Source organism: Mastomys coucha, unplaced genomic scaffold, assembly GCF_008632895.1.
Source record: "Mastomys coucha isolate ucsf_1 unplaced genomic scaffold, UCSF_Mcou_1 pScaffold7, whole genome shotgun sequence".
NCBI classification, from domain to species: Eukaryota; Metazoa; Chordata; class Mammalia; order Rodentia; family Muridae; genus Mastomys; species Mastomys coucha.
The window spans coordinates 7925712-7936092 of NW_022196913.1; positions in this window are offsets into that span (position 1 = coordinate 7925712).

Below are 10381 nucleotides of genomic sequence, written 5' to 3' on the forward strand. Positions count from 1 at the left end.
TGGCCTCGAACTCAGAAATCCACCTGCCTCTGCCTCCCAAGTGCTGGAATTAAAGGCGTGCGCCACCATGGCCCGGCACTTAAATTATTTTTTAAATTTATTTAACATGTGAGGACAGAGGATAACTTTGTGGAGTCAGTTCTCCCCTTCTACCTTTATGGAAGTGGTGGTGTTTGAACTCAGGTACCCAGGCGTTTGCAAGCTCCTCTACCCCTGAGCCATCTTGCTTTTCATATGCTAATGTAAAACCCACCTTCAATTGTGCTTCATTCACTACCATTGATCGAATATTCCTTTAAACCAATAGTGTACTGCTCTGTGTCACCTGAATAATTACACATTACAATTTGTTTTAATGTTTGAGCGACTTCTTCTTGATTATTTACAGGCATTTAAAGGTTTCTTTTCTGGTATTTAATGATCCTTGATGCTAGGCAAGTCACAACAGCTGTGAGGTTTCATTTTCACTTTGTAAAAGGCCTATACATACAGAGTTGATTTTCTTTCCTGCTGCTCTCCAGGCCATTAAATAGATTTATTAAATTTAAGTTGTTTGTAGAGACCTGTGATTTTTTTTCCACCCAGAACCAATTCATTCACAGCCACTGACAGTTTTACTTCTTTCTTTTAAATGAGTCTGCTTTTTCTGTCTTCCTGCATTATTGCATTAGCCTAGATTTCTAAGGCTAGGTTAGATCGGAGTGGTAAAGAACAGGTGTCCTTATTTCTTTTAATTTCTATCACTATAGTGATATACCTCTGGCTCTCAGCTTAGGTCCCCTCTATTCTTCCTCCTTTCCAATGACATAACCCTCTAGGCCTTGTAGGGAAACTTTTGGAATACAGGCAGTAGAGTGTTTATTTTAGCACATGAATTCAGCTACACCATATTCAGAGATACACGGCATCCTTCAAGGAAGAGAAGGAGCCATTGATGCTTTCTGGATGATACACAACTTCTCCTTCATTGGCTTGCCCCTTGGGCATCCCATTTCATCTCTTCATCAGTGTAAATATACAGTTGGAAAAGGAACCAGCTATAGACTGGGACATGGTCACCTAGCTGAGAGCCAGATTGGAAGAAAGCTCAAAAGAGAACAAGTTGTGGGCTGAACATATTTTACATAAATTAAAACAAAGGAAGGAAGCAAAAGGGAGAAACCACGAAACACCTATTAAAAGTTCAGGGGACATGGAGGAAATACTTGCTCACCTTCATTCCAGTTTTCTTTCACACTCATCAGCTAAATTCTGATACTTAGTCCCATGTTAAATCTTGTCTAAGATTCCTGTCACAGCCAAAGCAGACTGGCATGAAAGGCAATTCATATTCACAGTTGATGCCGATGAAAATAATCCCCAGGGCTTCAGTGCAATCCATCCTGAATTAAAGTACTTTGGACATTCAGGGCTCGGACTCATCTGTCTCCTGGGATGCTATTAATGGGTTATGCATATTAGGCTATTTTCCAAATCCTGCTCTTTTGCTCTGGAAAATAAATTAGGAAATCCAGTTGAGATGCATCTGGAAGGCTTTAAGAACTGGGAAAGATCCTCGTCTGGATGGGATGGTGTGAGACTGACCCTATATGAATTTGAGAGCAAGGGCTGCAGGATTCTCTCCAGGCCAGTTCTAAGACTTGAATTTCATAATACAATGACTATCTAAGCAACAATTCCCTGGGGCCTAGATTTCAAATTGGACATTACATGGAAAAAATTCAATTAATTTTTTTGATGTGGTAGAAAAGCCCTGGGCTGGGATTTTTAAAATATGGCTTCTTGTTCCAAGTCTACACCTAATTAGATGGATGACTTAGGAAGTCATTTAACCTTTATGGGCCTCAGATTCATTATCTGTAAATGAGTGTCAGCATGATGATGACCAATGTCCCTTTAAATTACTGCACACCCCCACCCCACCCCATAGTGGGCTAAAGAGATGACTCAGCAGTTAAGAGCACTGGCTGCTCTTTCAGTAGTCTTAAGTTCAATTCCCAGTACCTGCATAGTGACTCACAACCAACTGAAACTCCAGTTCCAGGAGATCTGACACCTTCTTGGCCTTTACAGGCACTGCATGCATGCAGTGTACATGCATACATACATTCAGACAGATAGACAGACAGACAAATTCTCTGTGTCTGTATGGGGGGGGGTGTATGTTTGTGTGTGTGTACGCATGCATGAGAGAGAAAGAGAGAGAGAGAGAGAGAGAGAGAGAGAGAGAGAGAGAGAGAGAGAGAGAGAAGGAGAGAGAGGAGAGAGAGGGAGGGAGAGGGGGGACAGAGAATTCTTATGTCTGAGCAATGATACAGGGACATGATAATGATACTGTCTGCCTCACAGGGTGCTAGAAGATGAAATTACCAGTATGTATGTGTCACTTAGAGAACAATTGGGTGAATACTAACCAATATTTATCTAGTTCTACAGTCCTGCTTTAATTATTTGAAAAGACACTGTTTGCACGTTCTTGGTTACTGAAGAGTTGAAGGCATTGAAAGCAGCCTCCCTTTTTTGAAGAGGAAGTAAACTTATTGAACTATCAACTACCTTCCTCTTATCTGGTCTCACAAGCTGAATTGTAGACTCTGTGTACTTACACAAATTTAAATCTCTCATGGATAATTCCTCACACCACTGTCCTTAGGTGATGGCTCTTAGCAAACCCTATAGGGCTGAAGCTGACCTTGACCCAGTGACCTTGAACATAAAAATCAAGCTTGTACTTGTCATAGGCTTTCCCAGCTCCACTGTGCAGGTTGGAATTATCAACATGCACTATGGTTAGGAAGATAAATTTATATCCAAGAATACAGAAAGAAAGTGGGTGTTTCTCTCCAGAAATACCCACTGGGCAATCTAATGGAGAGTAAGTCAACAGAAGTATTTGAGATGGTACAAATACATAAAGTAAAACGCCTAGCTAGTAAAAGCTCAGTTGTATATACTACTGTGCTCAATATCCCAATGAAGTGATGGACTACCAACCCTAGGAAGTCTCCTGTAGCCCTTCCTCAGTCAGTGGTCCTCTGTCAGTGCCAATTTGTGTTTTGGCCCCTCAGAGAGATGAGTTCTTTCTGACCTTGAACTTCACAGAAATATCACATTTGGTATCTGGTCCCTTTCTTTAGCTAATGTGTTTGAGATGAATCCCGGTTGTTGCATAAGTCAGCCATTTGGTTTTGTTTGTTTGTTTGCAGAGAGGTTACTATTTCATGCAGATACATTGTGTATTCATGGCTTCCTTTTAGTGTACTTAGGTGTTAGGGATGTTTTCTCTCCACCTATTAAAAATGAATTACAGTGAGAATGACTAGGTAGGTAAAGTAACTTTTCCTACCTAAACTTTGGAAGTTTTCTGTTTTGGATTTAGATTTTCTAAAGAAGAAAAGATCCATGTCTGGAGAGATGGGCCAGTGCTGAAGAGCTTCGGCTTTACCTGCAGAGGAAGCAAGTTCAATTTCAGGCACCCAGGTTGGGAGGCTCACAACCACTTATAACTCCAACTCCAGGGGATCAAATGCCCTCTTCTTGCCTTTGCCAGCACCTACAAACACAAGTGTTGAAAATAAGGAAACTCACCCCACACACAAGTGTGTATGAACATGCACAGACACAGAGACACACAGAGACACATACACAGAGAGAGAGATGAGAGAGAGAGAGAGAGAGAGAGAGAGAGAGAGAGAGAGAGAGAGAAAGAGAGAGAAATTAAATATACCCTAATCACAGTTTCCCTCCTCTCTTCCCAGTCCCTACCACCCTCCCCTTCCCAAACCCACTCCTCCTCCATTTTCCTACAGAAAGAGACAGGCCTCCCAGGGATATTGAGTTTCAATAAAACTATATCCCCTCATACTAAGGCTGGACGAAACAACCCAGCCTTATCCTAGGAGGTTAAGGGTTCCAAAAGCAGGCAAAAGGGTCAGAGACAGCCCCTGTCTGCGATGTTAGGAGTCTTACAAGGGTCAGAGATAGCCCCTGTCTGCGATGTTAGGAGTCTTACAAGCAAACCAAGCAACACAGCTGTAACGTATATACAGAGGCCCTAGATCAGACCCATGCAGGCACTCTGTGAGCCCCTATAAACCAAGGTTAGTTGATTCTCTGGGTTTTCTTGTGGTGTGCTTGACACCTATGGCTACTACAGTCCTTCTTCCCCATCATCTTCAGGTTTCCCCAAGCTCCACCTAATGTTTTGGCTTTGGATCTCTACATCTGTTTCCATTAGTTGCTGAAAGAAGCTTCTCTGGGGACAGTTGGGCTAGATAACAATCTATGAGTATAGAAGAATGTCACTAGGAATCATTTCATTGATGTTTTTCCTTTTTCTTTGCCAATCATGTTTATTTTTATCCTAGGTCTCTGGGCTGTGCAGCCTCTGGGTCCTGGCCCTTCAGGAAGTGTCAGGGTGGTTCTCTTTCATGGCATGGGTCTCAAGCTGGACCAGTCAATGGTTGGCCACTCCTTCAATTTCTGTGCCACCTTTACCCTAGCACATATTGCAGGATGGAAAAATGAGGGTTAGAAGTTTTGTGGTTGGGTTGGTGTCCCAATCCCTCCATTGGAAGTTTTGCCTGGTTACAAAAGATGGCTATTTTAGGATCCATATCCCCTTTATTAGGAGTTAAGGTAGGGTCACCCTTGTAGATTCCAGGGAGTTTTCATTACACTATGTTTCTACCTCATCCTTGAAATGTCTCCTCTCCCAATTCCAGTTGTCTCTCTAGGACCTCTCTCCCTCTAGCCCCCCACTCCCACATTATACCTCATGTTCTTGTCCCCACTTGCCCTGAAATCACCCACAATATCCATTCTATTTTCCCTTCCCAGGGAGGTTTATGCATCCCCCTTGAGCCCTCTCTGTTACTAAGCCTCTCAGGGTCTGTGGATTGTAGCATGACTATCCTTTACGTTACAGATAATATTCACTTATGAGGACATACCATGTTTGTTTTCCTGGATCTCATGTAGGGTGACTTTTTTTCTAGTTCCACCCATTTCCCTGAAAATTTTATGATATTATTTTTAAAAGCTAAGTAATGCTCCATTATATAAACGGACCACATTTACTTGATCCATTCTTCCGTTGAGGGACATCTAGGTTATTTGTTTTCAGTTTCTGGTTATTACAAGTAAAGCTGTTATGAACATGGTTGAGCTAGTGTCCTTGTGATAGAATGAAACCCCCTTTGGGTATATCTGGGTCTTAGGGTAGATTGATTCCCAATATTCTGAGAAACCACCATCTTGAGTTCCAAAGTGGCTTCATATCTCAATATCAATAGATTCAATTCCCCAATAAAAAGGCACAGGCTAACAGAATGGATGTGAAAACAGTACCCATCCCTCTGCTATACAAGTGTGTTTCATACAAGAAATGCACTTCAACATCAAAATAGACATTACTTCAGAGTAAAAGACTGAAAAAAGATTTTTCAAGCAAATGGACCTAAGAAACAAATTGGTGTAGCCATTTGAACACCTAACAAAATAGAGTTCCAACCAAAATTAATCATAACATGGAAAAGGACATGTCATACCCATCAAAAGAAAAATCTACCAAGATAATGTCTCAATTCTGAGTATCTATCCCACAATACAAGTATACCCACATATTAAAAGAAACATTACTAAATATTAAATCATACTTTGAACCCCACACACTAATAGTTGAAGATTTCAAATATCTCACTTTCACTGATTGAATGGTCAATCCAGACAAAAACTAGGAGGAGAAATAACGGACCTAACAGACATTGTGAACCCAATGGACCTAACAGATATGCATAGAACATTTTACCTACACAGAAAAGAACAGATATATTCTTAGCATCTCATGAAACTTTCTCCAATATACAAGGAAATTGAAATAACCTTCTGTATGCTACAGACTACCCTAGATTAAAGATAGAATTCAATTACAGAAAGTCTACAAATTCATGGAAACTGAACAACTCTTGACTGAATGGCTACGGGGTCAACACAGAAGTAAAGAAAGAAATGATTTCCTAGAATTCAATGAAAATGAATTCACAACACACTCAAACTTATGGGGCACCATGAAAGCAGGGCTGAGAGGAAAGTTTGTAGCACTAAAGGCCTCCACAAAGAAATTAAAGAAATTTCATACTAGCCACTTAACAGCTTACCAGAAAACTAGCACAAAAAGAAGCAAACACATCCAAGGAAATTATTAAACAGGGCTGAAATCAACAAAATAGAAGCAAAAAGTACAATACAAAGAAATCAATGAAACAAAGAGCTGGTTCCTTGAGAAAATCAACAGTATTGATGAACCCTTATTCAAACTAACTGAAAGGCAGAGAGAGAACTGTTATGGATGGGCCTGGTGCTGTTTGTATTTTGATGCTAATTCCACTCTCCTAGAAGGGGCTTCAGAGGAGTGAGTCACTTACTCAGGTGACTTCTTGTGAAGAAATTCCCTAATGAATAAAGGAGCCAATCACTGGGATTAGTAGGAGAGACTTCCTGGTTGGATGGAGGAAGAGAGGAAGCAGGAGAAAGTTAGGCCTTTTTGGACAGGGACAGAGTGAGGACAAGATGTAGCTAAGAGTGTCTCTTGGTGTCAATGGTGGGTCAGTCAGGATTAGCCACCAGAAGATTTAGATTTAGTAAGGCTTACAAGATTAGGATTTTAGTTGCTTCTCCCAGCAATTGAGTTACCGCTGTTTCTGAACTAAGTTTATCTTCTTTTCCTGCATGAGGTGGCTCATCTTGGTTCAAGAGAAAAAGGTACGACCCCAAAGCATGGGTTGGGCATGGGGCTGGCATGGTAATGATCCACCAGTGTGAACGTACCCAGCTGGATGGAGACGTTTTGGGAGCTCCAGGCCAGAACCTCCAAGAAATAAAAACAGGTTCGCCATTGCCTACCAGTGCATGGCTGGCCAGCCCCATGGGGCAGAGAGTTGCCAGTGTATGGTGGTAGCTCAGGAACTTGCCTGTAAATTTTTAATATTTCCCCCAACAGAGAATATCCAGATTATCCATGTCGGAAACCAAAAGGGAGACATAACTGAGGAAATCCTAATAATCATTAAGTCATACTTCAGAAGCCTATACTCCATAAAACTGGAAAATGTAAAATGAATTTTAAGGGCCACTGAAGTCTCCCATCTTTCATGAGAAGCCAACTCTTTCAAACACTGTGTGTTTTTTCACTGAGTTGTTTTGCACATGCTCAAGCGCAGACAGAGTGCCTCACACGATGCCATTATATGGCTAGTTTGTGCAACCCTCTTAACATCTATGACTGTTCCTGTTGAGTTAGTCTCATCTCTTTATTAGATAATACTACTTACTGTACTTATTTATTATTCCCACAATGGGAAGGAGGTTTCTTCCTCTTGATCCTTGCAATACGTTTGTATTTTACAAGTCATTTTAGCCAGTTATTGTTGTGGATTTGGTTTATTGCTTGTATTCTGTTAATTGGGTTCCCAAAATTACATGGGAATTCGCATGTTGGCATGTAAGATGCTGAGGGTCTCTGCCCCCAGTTAACTTTGAGTGGTAAATAAAGTTACCAGGAGCCATTGGTTGGCCAGAGAGACAGAGAGGGGACTTTTAGGATACCTTGGCAATAAATGTAGGAGAGAAAGAGGTTCGCTGTTCCAGGAAAGGGATAAGATCCAGGCTTCAAAGCAGCAGAAGAGAAAGCATACTAATCATGCAATAGCCAAGGAAGAGCGGCCCTATTGCCCCCACCCCACTGGGTCTAGGGTAGCAAAAATGGAATATAGATTTTAGTGAGTAATAACTTGGGAGTATCAGATGGGAGACATTAGCAACATGGAAGTTTGGCAATGGTCCAGCCATTGAGCTGATTAAGGCATATGAAATATAAGGCTGTGTGTGTGTGTGTGTGTGTGTGTGTGTGTGTGTGTGTGTGAGTGAGTGTGTGTGTGTATGTGTATCTTTCACTTGAGAATCTACAACATTGGGGCAGTAGTGAAGAACTCTCGTTCAATACCAGGGATATTAGAGAGGATTAATCAACTACCACAACAAGTTATAACTATTAATGTAGAAGAGTTAATTTGATAGAAATAAGGAATCAGAGGCTTGGAGACAGATGAGCTACCCCAGACACAAGCCTGATAAATTTTTCCACATAATACTTCCAGAGCTCATATACTTAAGTGATAAATATGTTGATTCTTAACTTTCATTCTATATTTTCTTCTTGTCTGTTCAAGTCATGGATCTGCAAAAGTCTGCTTCACTGTAAATATGGTTAAATATACTCTGCACAATTTGAGGAGACTATTTTGAGGACATCTATAAAGTCACCATTCAGATGTGTTCTCAGTTGGATGTAGATAGAAATTTAGTCCTGATAAGGTTCATTTTCAAAGCACAGATGAGGGCTTCTACACTAAATTCTATATGGAATGTGTATGTATATGTGTCACTGAGAACTGTTCCTCCTGTGTCTGTGATGTACTTGTAAGTGTCTGTGTGTGTAAATATAAATGTATATTTATATATGCATATATATGTTTATACATGTAATTTACCTATGGGTACATGTTGTTCCTGCATGCTATATATTCATGTGCTGTATTATACATACATTTGTTTATGCACACACGTGCACTATACTTATTTTTGTTTCAATAGATATACAGTATCGGAAATGGGTATGTTTTGTGTTTCTCACATATGCATAGTGTGTGTATGTGCTGGTATGTTTTGTATGTGTATATGGGATAAATACATGTGCACACATGTATGGGCCATGTATATGCATGTATACATATGCACATTAATTCCTGCACACACTTCACACAACTCTATTTGGATCTAAGAGAAATGGTTAAAACAGAATTATATAGCTGACATAAGCCTAGTTCTTTGATAAGATCCCATCTCTGGTTGCTGAGTGGAAAGAAGAAGTGTTCTTCACTCACTATGTGTTAAGTTCTTCTCATGTTCGCATCCTTCCTATTTTTTGTATTCCTATCCTTTTCATAAGTGTGCCTCAGTTGGTGTGGACCTATACATGAACACTGTGTTTTTATAACATCATCCTTCATGCATGTGTTTTAGTATAGTCAAAGCATGTGAACCCTGAATGATGGTGCAATTTAGTAATCTCATCTACTTAGAAAGCTGAGGTGTGATGGCATAAATGCAAGGCCTGTTTAGACTGCAGAATAAGGTTATAGTTACCTTGTGCAGCTTACTGAGATTCTGTTCAAAAGAAAAAGTTATTAAAGGACTAGGGATGTAGCTCTATGGCATTGCCCTTGCCAAGCAGAAAGAAGGAAGGAAGGAAGGAAGCAAAGAGGGAAGGTAGGAAAGAGGGAAGGAAGAAAGGAAGGAAGGAAGGGAGGAAGGAAGGAAGAAAGAAACAAAGAAACAACGAAGGAAGTAAAGAAGAGGAAGCAATGGAGGGAGGGAGGAAGAAAGAAGGAAAAAAAGAAGGAAGAAGGAAGGAGGAAAGAAAGAAAGGATATTGAGTTTAGTAACAGTTTATCTAAGTGTAATTGTTCTCAAGAAGTCAGAAATTACAGTAGTAACTCTTCCCATTTTATAAGGAATAGTTAGTTTTTAAAAGAATGTTTCTTCCAAATACAAAAGACATACATGAAACTCATTTCTCTTTAGGTGTGATCTTAAAAATAAGGTTCCAGAATTGTTTTACTGTATCAGGTTACTCTCCAGTCAGCCTATGTGTCCCCCACATTCCATGACTCTGGTTCAAAGGAAGCTGCTCAGTAACTTTTTTGTCAGGGCCAAACTTCAGCCCTCCTAATCAATATCCATGAGAGGGATGCTCACTCCCTTTCAGAGAAATGGGTCTGCAGCAGCAGATCAGAAATGGAGCTAAAAACTCTATTTATGTTCCAGCACTTGAAATGATGACTCGTGAGCAGAAAAAAATTAAAGAGAAAGAAGGAAACTGAGCTGGGAAGACTATTCAGTGGGGAAAGTACTTGGTTGGACAGCCTGAGGATGTCAGTTCAGATCCCCAGAGCCCACATAAAAAGTCAAGTGTGGCTGGGCAGTTGTGGCTCATGTCTTTAATCCCAGCACTTGGGAGGCAGAGGTAGGCGGATTTCTGAGCTCAAGGCCAGCCTGGTCTACAGAGTGAATTTCAGGACAGCCAGGGCTACACAGAGAAACCCTGTCTTGAAAAAAAAAAAAGTCAAGTGTGATAAGTACACTTATGCAATGCCAGCAACAGGAAGATGGGAGACAGAGACAGGCAGATGCCAACAAACCACAGACCAGCTTCCCTGGGCTATGTAGAGAAGTTCCAGGTTAACAAGAAAGACCTTAAATCGGGCAGTGGTGGTACACACCTTTAATCCCAACACTTGGGAGGCAGAGGCAGGCAGATTTC